This window comes from Larus michahellis, chromosome 15, assembly GCF_964199755.1.
Source record: "Larus michahellis chromosome 15, bLarMic1.1, whole genome shotgun sequence".
Taxonomy (NCBI): domain Eukaryota; kingdom Metazoa; phylum Chordata; class Aves; order Charadriiformes; family Laridae; genus Larus; species Larus michahellis.
Genome location: NC_133910.1, coordinates 132846 through 146262, shown reverse-complemented (window position 1 = coordinate 146262; position 13417 = coordinate 132846).

Sequence of the window (13417 nt, the reverse complement as noted above, 5' to 3'; positions counted from 1 at the left end):
TAAGAAAGCTTGTGTTTCCTTTTTACTAGTTGGTGGAGACATAGCTGCTATTTTGTTGATCACATCCATTGGGATCTGACGGCGTCCATCTTGCCATTTTATTCCTAAAAACTGGATCTCCTGCGCAGGTCCTTTGACCTTACTTCGTGTTATGGCAAAACCAGCTTTCAGGAGGATTCAGACTATTTTACCCCCTTTCTCAAAAACTTCTTCTGCTGTGTTTCCCCATACAATGATGTCATCAATGTACTGCAGATGTTCTGGAGCTTCACCCTGTTCCAGAGCAGTCTGGATCAGCCCATGGCAAATGGTGGGGCTGTGTTTCCACCCCTGGGGCAGTCGATTCCAGGTGTATTGGACGCCCCTCCAAGTGAAAGCAAACTGTGGCCTGCACTCTGCTGCCAAAGGGATTGAGAAGAATGCATTCACTATATCAGTCGTAGCATACCGCTTGGCTGCCTTGGACTCCAGTTCGTACTGGAGTTGTACCATGTCCGGCACGGCAGCACTCAGCGGTGGTGTGACTTCATTCAGACCACGATAGTCTACAGTTAGCCTCCACTCTCCATTAGATTTTCTCACCGGCCACATGGGACTGTTAAAGGGTGAGCGAGTCTTGCTGATCACTCCTTGAACCTCTAGTTGACGAATCAGCTTATGGATGGGAATCAGAGAGTCTCGGTTAATGCGATATTGCCGCCAATGCACCGTTGCGGTAGCAATCGGCACCTGTTGTTCTTTGACCCTCAACAACCCCACAACAGAAGAATCCTCCGAGAGACCAGGCAAGGTAGACAACTGTTTAACTTCCTCCGTCTCCAAGGCAGCTATGCCAAAGGCCCAACGGTACCCTTTTGGGTCCTTAAAATACCCTCTCCTGAGGTAATCTATACCAAGGATGCATGGAGCCTCTGGGCCAGGCACAATGGGATGTTTTTGCCACTCATTCCCAGTTAGGCTCACTTCCGCCTCCAGTACAGTCAACTCTTGGGATCCCCCTGTCACCCCAGAAATACAAATGGGTTCTGCCCCTCTATAGCTTGATGGTATTAAAGTACACTCTGCACCCGTGTCCACTAGAGCCTTATACTCCTGTGGGTCTGATGTGCCAGGCCATCGAATCCACACCGTCCAATAAACCCGGTTGTCCCTTTCCTCCACCTGGCCGGAGGCAGGGCCCCTCTAATACTGGTCATAGTATCCATTACTCACTTCTTGCATAAATGACTTGGAACTTCCTTCAAGAGGATCAGAAGCAACATCAGGCCTTCTGCTCTGTCTGGGGAACGTCCCACTGGAAACTGGGACTGCACTTTTCCTGGAGGGATCCCCTTTTGTGGTTGTCCTTCCTTGCAACTCCTCTACCCATGTCCGCAGGATCGAAGTAGGTTGTCCATCCCACTTCCTCATGTCCTCTCCGTGGTCACGCAGGTAGAACCACAGGGTGCCTCGTGGTGTGTACCCTCTGTACTCTCTCTCTTGAGTGGGGAAATGCCTGCTTCTAATAGCTGAGACACTGGCCTGTACAGGTGGGGAGTAGGAGATATTCTCTTCAAGTTGCTGGACCTTCCGCGACAGTTTCTCCACAGCTGAGACAAGGGGGGAAGAGAGACTTTCTTCATATTGCCGGAGCCGGCCAGCCACCTCATCCACCATTGGTCGCTCTTCACCTTTCCATTCCATTACTGCCAGTGAGTTGGCATATGATGATGGTGCGCTCCGTACAAACTTCTGCCACATGGGCCTTGTGCATTGCACCTCATCAGGGTCTGTGGGTAAGTCTGCATTGTCCAAGTCATAATAAATCATCTCCCGCACGGCTAATTCTCTCAGTTACTGGATACCTGTTTCCATGGTAGTCCACTTGCTTGGTTGACATACAACATCTTCAGTGAAGGAGTACCTCTCCCTCACACCTGACAGGAGTCGTTTCCAGAGGCTGAGGGCTTGGGTCTTTTTCCCAATTACCTTGTCAATGCTGCCTTCCCTAGACAGGGATCCCAGCTGCCTGGCCTCCCTACTCTCTAATTCCAGGCTACTGGCCCCGTTATCCCAGCACCGGAGCAGCCAGGTGAAAATGTGCTCACCTGAAAGTTGGCTAAAATTTTTTTGCATATCCTGCAGATCACTCAAGGATAGGGATCGAATAATTATCTCTGGTTCTGCCTCTTCCTCCTGCTCTCGTGATGACCCTGGTTCATCATCATCTCTTACTAAGCGAACTGATTTCTTCGTGTACTTCTTCTGTATGGGGGCAACTGATACTGGCACGGGTTCATTCCCTGGTTCAGTGGCAGTGGCTGCTACGGGGGTTGGAGTAGTCGAAGTGGCTGTCACAGGGGTTGCAGTAGCCGCAGTGTCTGCCGGTCTGGTTTCCATCTCTTCCCCCTGAGGGTGCTGCATAATCGGGGAGATAATCGGGGAAGGAAGGCACTGTTTCAAGCCTCTTCTCTCAAGGTACATTGGTACTGAAGTTTGAAAATAAGCACTGAGGCTGAGTAGATCATCCCCCTGGTGGCATCTCACACAGCTGTCACCTCTTCTACCACCCACCAGCCCCGAGAGGCGAAGGCACACTCTGCAGCCGGCTGACCTTGGTTGTTATAGCAATAAGTATAATCAAGAGTCTCTGTGCACACCATTCTGTGGCACAAACTGTCTTATCACTCTGAACGAACCGTTTCAGACACAACGTGCTGTTAATTTCAGAGAGTTAGAAGAGGCCTAGCTAACAAATAAGCTATGTGCTCACAATGGTGGAAGCAACCACTGGATGGCTGGAAACATACCCTGTGCCCCATGCCACTGCCCGGAACACTATCCTGGGCCTTGAAAAGCAAGTCCTGTGGTGACATGGTACCCCAGAGAGAATCGAGTCGGACAACGGGACTCATTTCCGAAACAGCCTCATAGACACCTGGGCCAAAGAGCATGGCATTGAGTGGGTATATCACATCCCCTGTCACGCACCAGCCGCCGGGAAGCTAGAACGATACAATGGATCGTTAAAAACTACACTGAGAGCAATAGGTGGTGGGACTTTAAAACATTGGGATATACATCTAGCAAAAGCTACCTGGCTAGTTAACACCAGGGGATCTACCAATGGGGCTGGCCCTGCCCAATCAAAACTTCCACGTACCGTAGAAGGGGATGAAGTCCCCGTAGTGCACATGAAGAATACGCTAGGGAAGACAGTCTGGGTTAGTCCTGCCTCGGGCAAAGGCAAACCCATCCGTGGGATTGCTTTTGCCCAAGGACCTGGGTGCACTTGGTGTGTGATGTGGCAGCATGGGGAAGTCCGACGTATACCTCATGGGGATCTGATTTTGGGTGAGAATAGCCAATGAATCAAATTGTGTGCTGTTAATTGCTAAGTAACACTCTCACTGTATGTGCTCATTACTATAATTGCTATCAGTTGTACTATGAGTAAGGCACAGGGGTGATGGGATAAGAACTGACCTCAGCAGCTGGCGCCCAGCAACTTCCTCAAGATCTACGTCTTCAGCCCACGGATTGTGTGCATGAGCCACACCGGGTGCACCAGTCACAACCTCCGAAAATACAGCATGCAACAGACCAGCACCACCCAGCATCTCACCTGCCCTGAGAGACTGTTCTAACAGGTGGAGCCCAAAGCCATAGATTAAAAGAACTCAACGGACGCTTTGGAGGGATGGCCCATAAACTAAGGGCATTATATCCGCATGAATATATATGTGTATATATATATATATGACAGGGGAAAGTGGTGGCAATTCATTGGAACCTGTAAGATCCGGGCATGGCATAGATGGTATGGAATAAGGGGTGGATAATGTCCTGGTTCCGGCGGGGATAGGGTTAATTTTTCCTGGTATTCCATGCCATGTGAGCCATGCCCACCCTGAGCTGCCCGGGGAGGGGGCAGGAAGTCACCGTTTGGAGCAGGCTGGGGCGTCCCGGGTCTGGTCGGTGAGCGGCGGGGAGCGGCGGTTCCGTGATCGTGTTTGTATATTCCTCTGTCCGTGTGATTGTTGTTGTTTGCTTGTTCCCTTTGCCGTTCTGTTAAACTGCCTTTGTCTCAACCCAAGAGTCCTGTATTGGGAAGGCCCGAGCGAGCGGCACATGGTTCTTTGTTGCCGTCTGAGGCCAAACCACAACATTCAGGTTTCATCACTACTGTGTTATCCTGAAGAACACTTCTAGAACACTGTTAGCATCATATAACGGTTAATATCATACAGCTCGGAATTAAGTCTTCTCATCCAGGGTCGAATTTCCTTGGGGTACACATTGAGCTTCCCCATTCTCCAGCATCACCCACCAAGTACCTCCAGGTCCTTGAGCAAAAACAGTCCCACGAATGGGTTTGCCCTTGCCTGAGGCAGGAAAAACCCAAACAGTTTTCCCTAACCTATTCCTTTCATGCTGTTCTCCTGTCCCGTAGGGATAGAAGAGACTCTTTAGAGACCCAATTCAACAGTCCCATAAAAACAAAGAATGTTTCCACATTAATTGAGATATATATATACTTTTCTATGTATATATATCTATACCTTGGTAGATCATAATTTCTCTTGGAAGTTATACCGTTCTCTTCTTTATACCTTATTATATTCTTACCATGGGTAAGAATGCCTTACCTATGATCCTAAGTAACAAACCAAAACCCGCTACTTATTGACTGCCCTCTGTGTTGTGCTCTGGTTCTGTAATGAAACGGTTGGTACTAACTACGAATTCCTGTGGAGGAGGAGAACGTAGTGTGCGGCAAACAAACCATCCAGCACTGTGCCGAGAATCAGAAAGCCCAGACCCGAGGGCTGAAGGATGAGTATGTGATGATACATGCATAAATACGCGTGTTGTGTTCCTTGGGTTTTTTTTCTTCATTACTTCATTGGTAAGTAATGAAGTACTCTCCTCTACCTGTCCCCGAATGTCAACAGAGGAGACTGTATTTCTTTCTTGCTAATTGCCTTTGGCGCGAAGTCGGCAACCTTGTATTTGAGATTCTGTGTGGGATGTTCCGGGTCAGTCTCACCTCGAGGACAAAAAGCCCAATGTTTGTATCTAGGACCAAAAACAACGGAGAAGATACTCTCCTCGTCATGTCGCGTTTTTAAAAAATGAGTGTTTTTCCTTCAGAAGCCAAACAGGTGGGGATGGGTCAGCTGAGACCCATTTTTTGAAATGTCAAGTCACCAAGCATGTGGTAGCTACAAATTGGAACCACAGAGAGCTTCTCATCATTGCTTTGAGCAATGCAGTAACTTTCACAGCTTCACAGGGAGACGCTCAAGAGTACTTGAAAGACTGGAAATTTAATTTCACTTGGTGCAGTGGAGGCTCAGTAAAATGAAAAACAGGGTTTAAGCCAGCAAATCTACAAGCACAGGTCACTCGCCGAGGCAAACAGCTCCGGTGCTGGCACGTCGGCAGCAGAGCCGGGCAACGGTGGCGAAAAGGGGCTTTTTCCGAGTTTTTCTGAGGCCGGGAGAAGACCGGGCAGTGGCAGAGACCCGCAGGGAGCCCGCAGCTGACAGCTGATGCGAGAGCGTCTGACGAGGCCGGGGCGGAGCCTGCAGCAGCCGCGGCAGGTTTAAAGGAGGCGTAACCGCCACCAACGGTCACTGGCTGAGGCAAGTGAGCCTGCAGCAGCAGCGGCCAGCCCCCAGCCCCTTCAAAGGCGGCCCAAGGGAGTGCGGTGAACAGGGCGGGCAGGCAGGGCATGGCGCGTCAGTTCGCGTGGAAGGGCGCAGGACGCTCGGGGGGGAAGGTCAGCCATGGTCTCCAACTGAAGGACGCAGCTTCCCGCATCTGCTGCACCTGCCAGAGCAGACGTGGCCGTACCAACTGAGCTCCCCTGGAAGCACGCAGCCCCCCAGGTCGCCGGCTGCAGAGAGTGCCTTAATCTCCCAGGGCTGGTGGGTGGTAGAAGAGGTGACAGCTGCGTGAGGTGCCACCAGGGGGATGATCTGCTCAGCCTGGCAGCAGAGCTGAAAGAGGAAACAGAAGGGCTGCGGAGCATCAGGGAGAGTGAGAAAGGAATGGATTGGTGGAAGCAGACTCTGACCGGGTCCCTGAGTCAAAAACCAGAAGAGCCCCCAAAAAAACCCCGAGCTGAAGGAGATCTGGTCCCTTCGCCCTGCCACTGAAGGCAGTGGCCAAAAGGAGGCCAGTGAATGGAGGCTAGTCCCTACGAGGGGAGGGAAGCGAACTCCCTCCTTGCCCACATCCCCCAACCAGGTGCCTCTGCACAACAGGTATGAGGCTCTTGAGGAGGGAGGCCAGCCCATGGATGGCATGGAAGATGGTTTGGCTACACCAGAAGAGATGCCGGGACCAGCAAGGCCTACCCCCAGTTTAAAAACTGCCTCTGCAAGGGAGAAGAGGCGGGTTATAGTAGTAGGCCCAATATGCCGCGCAGACCCTCTTGACAGGGAGGTATGCTGCCTCCCCGGGGCCGGGGTCAGGGACGTCACTTGAAAACTTCCCAGCCTGGTTAAATCTGGCTAGGGGCATCAAGGATAACAAGAAAAACTCCTATGAGTACGTCATGGGTACAGGCAAGACTAGGGAAGGTGTGGGCCCTCTCAGGAAGCACACAGGAGACCTGGTCACCCAGGACACGGAGAAGGCTGAGATGCTGAATGACTTTCTCGCCTCGGCCTTCACCAGCAAGGGCTCCACCCACACCACCCAAGTTGCAGGATGCAAAAGCAGGGTCTATGAGAATGAAGAAGCGCCCACTGTAGGAGAAGATCAGGTTCAGGACCATCTGAGGAACCTGAAGGTGCATAAGTCCACGGGACCAGATGAAATCCATCCACGGGTCCTGAGGGAGCTGTCAGATGAAGTCGCCAAGCCTCTTTCCATTATATTTGAGAAGTCGTGGCAGCCTGGTGAAGTTCCTGCTGATTGGAAAAGGGGAAACAGAACGCCCATTTTCAAAAAGGGAAAAAAGGAAGACCCAGGGAACTACAGGCCGGTCAGTCTCACCTCTGTGCCTGGCAAGGTCATGGAGCAGATCCTCCTGGAAACGCTACTAAGGCACATGGGAAATAGGGAGGTGATTGGTGACAGCCAACACGGCTTCACCAAAGGCAAACTCTGCCTGACATTGACAAATGTCTTACTCTTTGGTGTCTTTGGTGAAATTACAATAGAAACTGTGGCGGCTCTCTGTCAGTGAACGGACTTATTTCAGAGATAACTCACATAATATGTGTGCTTATTTTTGAACTTCAGTACCAATGTACCTTGACAGAAGAGGCTTGAAACACAAGGAAGTGCCTTCCTTCCCCGATTCTTTCAAAACACGCTGGATTCTTTCAAAACTGCTTGCCATGGGAAGTGGCTAATTGTACTAATATTGACTCCTCCATCCAACACAGAAGGAACTGCAACATGCCATTACAAATTCTACTTTTGTAGCCCTCCAGAACACTGTCAAGTTGCTTTACAAATGCTAATCAATGTCTCCTGAAGTCTAGTAGATTGAAACGCTCTGGCGATACCACTTGACTTGGTCATTGCAGAGTTGTATGGCGGAGAACAGAACTCCAGAGTTTTCATAAGAACCATTTTATTTGGAAAACAAATATACAGCTCTGGTGACAGAAGAAGTCGGTAAAGTTGTCCTGAATGGTCCCTGTTTAAGAAAACCATCTGCCACGCTAACTGCACCTGCAACAGCACCTGCAACGTGGTCTCCATCTGCGTTTCCATCTTCAATTTTATCTGCATCCGCACCGGCATCCCCAAAGATGCCTTCCTCTGAAATGGTACCTGCATCAGCAACGCTCCCTCTGTCTGCAAGGGCATCTGCAATGCTCTCTGCACTCCGGTTTTGTCTACATCTGCAGTGGCGCACGAAAGGGTATCTGGTGTGGCATCTGTCTCTCCCATGGCATCTCCGTCTGCAGTTGCATCTGAAAGACTACCTGGTTTCTGCAAGGGCGTCTGCAGCGGTATCTGTGTCTGCCACGGCCTCTACAACGGCATCTGCACCTGCAACGGAATGGGCGGTGGTATCTCTGATGGTATCAGTACGGGTGTCCCTGCCTGTATTGGTGCCGGCGTCTGTGAAGGTCTCTGTACGGTGCCTGTGTGCCCAATTGTACCTGTGTCTGCGTCTGTGCTGGCATCTGTCTGTGTCCTAAGTCTGTGCGTGGCGGGAGTTCTGCTGGCCAACAGGAGTCCAACGCCCTGTCCGTGTTGGCCTTCATGCGCGCTGCCAGGCGGGAGAACCTCCGTCCGCTGGAAGTGCCCTCCAGGCTGAAGAGGCGCTCCAGTAAGGAAAGGCAGCAGCTCTGCTGCAGCAGCCAGGCCAGCCTCTTCATCCTGCTGCACGAGAGAAACTGCTGGGCCCAGAGGCTCTCGCTGTACAGCGCTAAATCAGACAGGGCTGGGGGAAAGCAGGGCGGCGGACAAGCCAGTCGCACCTCCTGGGAGGAAAGGGAGCTGATGGAGAGGAAGGGGGCAAACAAAGCAGTGCCGCCAGGGGAAGCTGACCGCTCGAGAGGGCGCGTTGGCGCTACAGTGCCCGGGGGCCCAAGCAAAGCTGGGAACCGGCAAGAAAAGGATTATCGCCCTCTGAGCTTCCTCGCTCTCACACCTCACCACCACCCACTGCTCCTTCCCCTGCCCCTCGTCAGCCTCTACTCCCTGTTTGCAGCTCTCTGTCCCCAGCCACCACCAAGGCCCTGCCGCCGTCGACGCGTGCCGGCAGGCACAGCCCCGGCTGTGAGCTGCTTTTTACCCAGGGGGGAAGGAGCGTGCAGGGGGGAGGGAGTGTGGGGCTCTGTCGTTCCCCATTCCACCCGCACATCGCTCCTTAACCCCTCGGTCCTGTAAGGGCCATGCGTCAGGTCACGTGTGGCCTCAAGCCCAGGCAGGTCTGGGACCAGGTAGGAAATGGCTCTTCCTCCCCTGGGTTCTCAGTTCTGCTCCTTACCGGCCCTTCTGCAGAAGGCAGGCTGCTCTTCTCACGTAAGCGACACAAGGCAACTTTTCCACCTGAGCCTTGACAAAGGCGCCAAGGAAGGTCTCGGGGAAGTTCCTTCTGAGCAAGCTCAAAGCCTCCCTCATCATTTTCTCTGCCAGCTGAAGGCATTGCATACACCAGCAAACCTGCAGAGGAAAAGGGAAACACCCTGATCTGCTCGAGTCGGCCAAGAGACTGCCGGAGTCTGCCGGTGGCTTGTGATGCCAGGGATAGCCCCTGCAGCCGGGGAAAGCATCCAGCTGCATCCCCCAGGACATCCCTCCAGACCTCCCCATCTCTTTACCTCCCCTTTGAGGCTGAAGAAGGTGGCCTCTTCAAAGCAGGCTATCGCAGTGGCTTTCATCTTCCTCAGGACCTCCGCTTCGTTCAGCTTCATGAGGGCCTTTGCGCAAGCACAGAGAGAGCAGGCGAGCGTGATGCAGAGCCCATGGCCGGCCTCGTCCTCCCCTGTTGCCTCTGGCATCTGTCTTAAGAGGGCCCGTTTCTCCCCCTGCTGATGCCCGCCCCAACACAGTCACGCCGGCTCAGAGCACAGGCACCAGTGCTCCTTCAGATCCCCTCCCTGCTAATTCCCCTCCTGCTATGGGCACGGTGGCCTGTGTCTCCGTCCACAGAAGAGGCAAGCCGGAGGAAGAAGTCAGGCTCTGACCCCAGCATGTCCCTTCCAAGGCCCCGTCAAGGCATGCCCTATTGCAGCAGTGAAGTTGTCCTGCCCAGAGCCAGCTGACTGAGAGGACTCCGTGCACGGTGGGCACTGGCGAGCGAGGCAACTCACCATGTAGCTGTTGGAGACGTGCAGGTAGGCAGCAGCACACTCCAGAAGGTAGTAAAAGGCTCGGTCGGCATTGCCCATTGCCACGTAGTGGCGAGCCAAAGGCACAAGCACCGATTCCACGATGGCTCGGCATTCACACCAGTGTGTGCCGTTGTGCTGCCTGTCGGTCTCGTCGGGCAGCTCAGTTGTCTGTTCGCCCTCTGGCAGAAGCCGCTCCGCCACACTAGTCAGAGCACCGTTCCCAGGGGAAGAAGAGAGCAAAGAATGCACAGGCATCACCTACACTGGTCTTTTACCCCACAGAGAGGCCATCAAAAGCCCTTTGTTCAAAAGAGAGCGCGAGCCCACGGGCAGGCATGACTCCTACAGCTGCTTTGTAGCCAGGGAGAAGACGACAAGCTGGGCTTTCTGTCACCTCCCCCAGGCAAACCACCTGGCTCCCTTGTGGTGGCTTTTCGCCTGCAGATTTTGTAGCGCTCCTCTCGAGGAACTGGAAAGCAAGGCCTGCTCCAGCGTAGTGTGACCATCACTAGGAGCCCACGGGCTTCCTCCAGCACTGTCTCACCTCCGTGGCCATCTCTTCCCAGCTCCCACCTCACAGAAAGCCTCTTCCTTAAGCTAGAGTCACAACCGGCAGGCAAATGCCAGCGCTTCCTTGGTCTCCTCTGGAGACCCCTGAGGCCCCTGCCTTTACAGAGAATCAAACCCTTGTCTGCTCACCCGGTTTCCGCCTCCGTGAAAGCCTGCTGCTCTGCGGCATCTGCAAAGAAAACAGGGGGTTAGACACCTCCTCGCCTGCCCCAGGGGAAGAGCTGCTCTCGCTCTCCCACTGGGCTTCAAGGACCCTTGCGAGGGTGCCGACACGCTGAGCAAAGTCTGCGGTGGTTGTCCTCAGCTCCTGGGCTCGTCCCCGGCAGACCTCCTCCCAGCCGATCCCCAGCATACACCCCTGGGCTCCTGGAGGGCCCGGGCTGTGGAGCACGGTGCACAGCGTACCCCCAGTGGCGTGGGTCCTATCCTGCTTCAGCTCTTCTCCAGCCAGCACCAAGGCCTCCCAGCTGCATGAGTCGCCTCCGTCGGCAGGGTCCCGACAGCTGCCTCCGTCCTGGCTGCTGGTGACGGCGAAGTGGTGGAAGGCAACAAACTCCCCTTGGCCGCTCACATACAGTGAGAGTGTTACTTAGCAATTAACAGCACACAATTTGATTCATTGGCTATTCTCATCCAAAATCAGATCCCCATGAGTTATACGTCGGACTTCCCCATGCTGCCACATCACGCACCAAGTGCACCCAGGTCCTTGGGCAAAAGCAATCCCACGGATGGGTTTGCCTTTGCCCGAGGCAGGACTAACCCAGACTGTCTTCCCTAGCGTATTCTTCATGTGCACTACGGGGACTTCATCCCCTTCTACGGTACGTGGAAGTTTTGATTGGGCAGGGCCAGCCCCATTGGTAGATCCCCTGGTGTTAACTAGCCAGGTAGCTTTTGCTAGATGTGTATCCCAATGTTTTAAAGTCCCACCACCTATTGCTCTCGGTGTAGTTTTTAACGATCCATTGTATCGTTCTAGCTTCCCGGCGGCTGGTGCGTGACAGGGGATGTGATATACCCACTCAATGCCATGCTCTTTGGCCCAGGTGTCTATGAGGCTGTTTCGGAAATGAGTCCCGTTGTCCGACTCAATTCTCTCTGGGGTACCATGTCACCACAGGACTTGCTTAAAAGAGCAAAAGGTGGTGGGCTGGCTGCCTGCAAAAGCAGCCCCACAGCCACAGCCTTCTGCGTGGAGGCAAGGGGGAGGAGTGGGAAAGGCTGCTCCACAACTTTTCAGCCCCCTGCCCTGAAAGCAAGGCTCTCGTGTGCAGGTGAAGGGGCTGGTGGAGTTCCTCTTAGAAAACCACTGGGGCCAAGACGTCTGGCCTTTTCAGTCCCTCAGCTGAGGAGTCGCCAGCAGCCAGGGACACATCCAGAGGTAGGAGGAGGGACTGAGGGTTCTCACAGCCAGAGCAGAAAGCTGGTGGAGGGCTTTGGGTGGGTTTTGCTTTAGGTGTTGTCCACTTCCCACAAGTCACTTGGCTACACAAGTTTTTGCTTTCCAGATTTGCCTTTGGAAGAGCAACGTGGCCCTGCTGGGGAAGGTGATGTAGAGCACCAGGCCAAAGCCTTCCTGGACGCACCACCCTCTCTGCTCGTCCTCCAGAAAGCAGCAGGGGTAGATGCGGTGAGAGGACGGGAAATGGCAAAGGTAGGGCAGGTCCACAAACCCTGGGACAAGGCGTCTCATCTAGGAGGAGGTTCCCGATGAGTTCAAGGAGCTGCTCTGCCTCTTCCTGATATTTTTGCTCTGTTGGATTTAGGTAGGGCGTCCCTTGCCACCTGCTAACGCCAACATTTCTGCTTTAGGCACCCGCCGCTTTGCCTCCAACTGCCCCAGAGACCACGGAAGATGCCCCAGGATGCGCACAAGAACTAAAGAGCCTTTCCCAGGAAAGACGGTTAAAGGAGTCAGCTTTGCTTCCATCAAGACGTGATGAATCCAGTTGATCCTGCCTTTACCTATCTAAACCCACTGGGGGATGGAAAGCTTTGCAGGCTCCCTCCAGGAAACTGAAAACCCAAAAGGAAGAGAGAAGAGGCCTGGGATGAGGAGAGGGAACGCTGGCAAGAAGAGGAAAGAAGGAAGAGCGCAAAAGATGGGGACGGAAAAAGAGGAGGGAGAAGCCCAGGTGTGTCCCAGGCTCTGCTACCCATCTTTCCCAGCCGGGGAAACTGCTCTAAGGCAGTCCAAGGGGCTGGCAAGGGAGGGCAAGGGACGGTGCTGCGCAGGGTTTGGGAAGAACTCCACGGCAGCTCCCCAGGGGCTCCCCATGGAGCCCTGCTGCGTGGCACAGGGGCACTGAGCACCTCTGCACACGCAGGGGCCTCTAAGGGCATTTCCATGGGGGATACGGTGCCAGAGCCATCCCCTCGGCAATGCCCGCAAGAGCTCTCTCTTCTGGGCTACAAACTACTCCTTGTCAACTCTGTTTCCCAAAGAAAGGGCAACCAAGTCCTGCCTTTGTAGGTTCATCAGTGCTTTCCGACTCTCGTTGTAGATGCCCATTTCCTTTCAGGAGCCGAACCCCTGCCATTCCTGGGCTCCCGCACCTCATGTCTGTCCACAATAAAAGGCTGTTTTCTCCCATCTGACTGCGCCTCTCGTCAGCTGTTCTGGAGTGAGAGCTCTTGCTTTGCGATGGTGCTTGTAAGCATCTGCTCTGCAACCGATTTGAGCAAAAGAGAGTAAAATCCTGTTCCCACTTGTAACCCTTGTGCTGCGTGTCCTTGCAAGTGGTTTTGGAGATGAAAAATCCATGGCATTTCAGGCTCATCATGATTTGACTCATTGGAAAGGAAGGAGAAGGGAAGGAAAAGGGGAAGGGGAAACAAAAGGGGAAGGAAAAAGGGAAGTAAAATGAGAAAGCAAAGGGGAGGGAAGGGAAGGAAAAGGTTGGACTGCTGTGCTGTGCTCCCATTGGTCGAATGTGGAGATTGACAGTGGCAGCGGGCCAATGGAGCGGTGCAACCCAAGAAGGAGGGGGCGGGCGATGGGGCAGCGGTGGCCAATGGGCGCCCGTCGTGGGCGGGCCGGCCCGGGGGAAAAT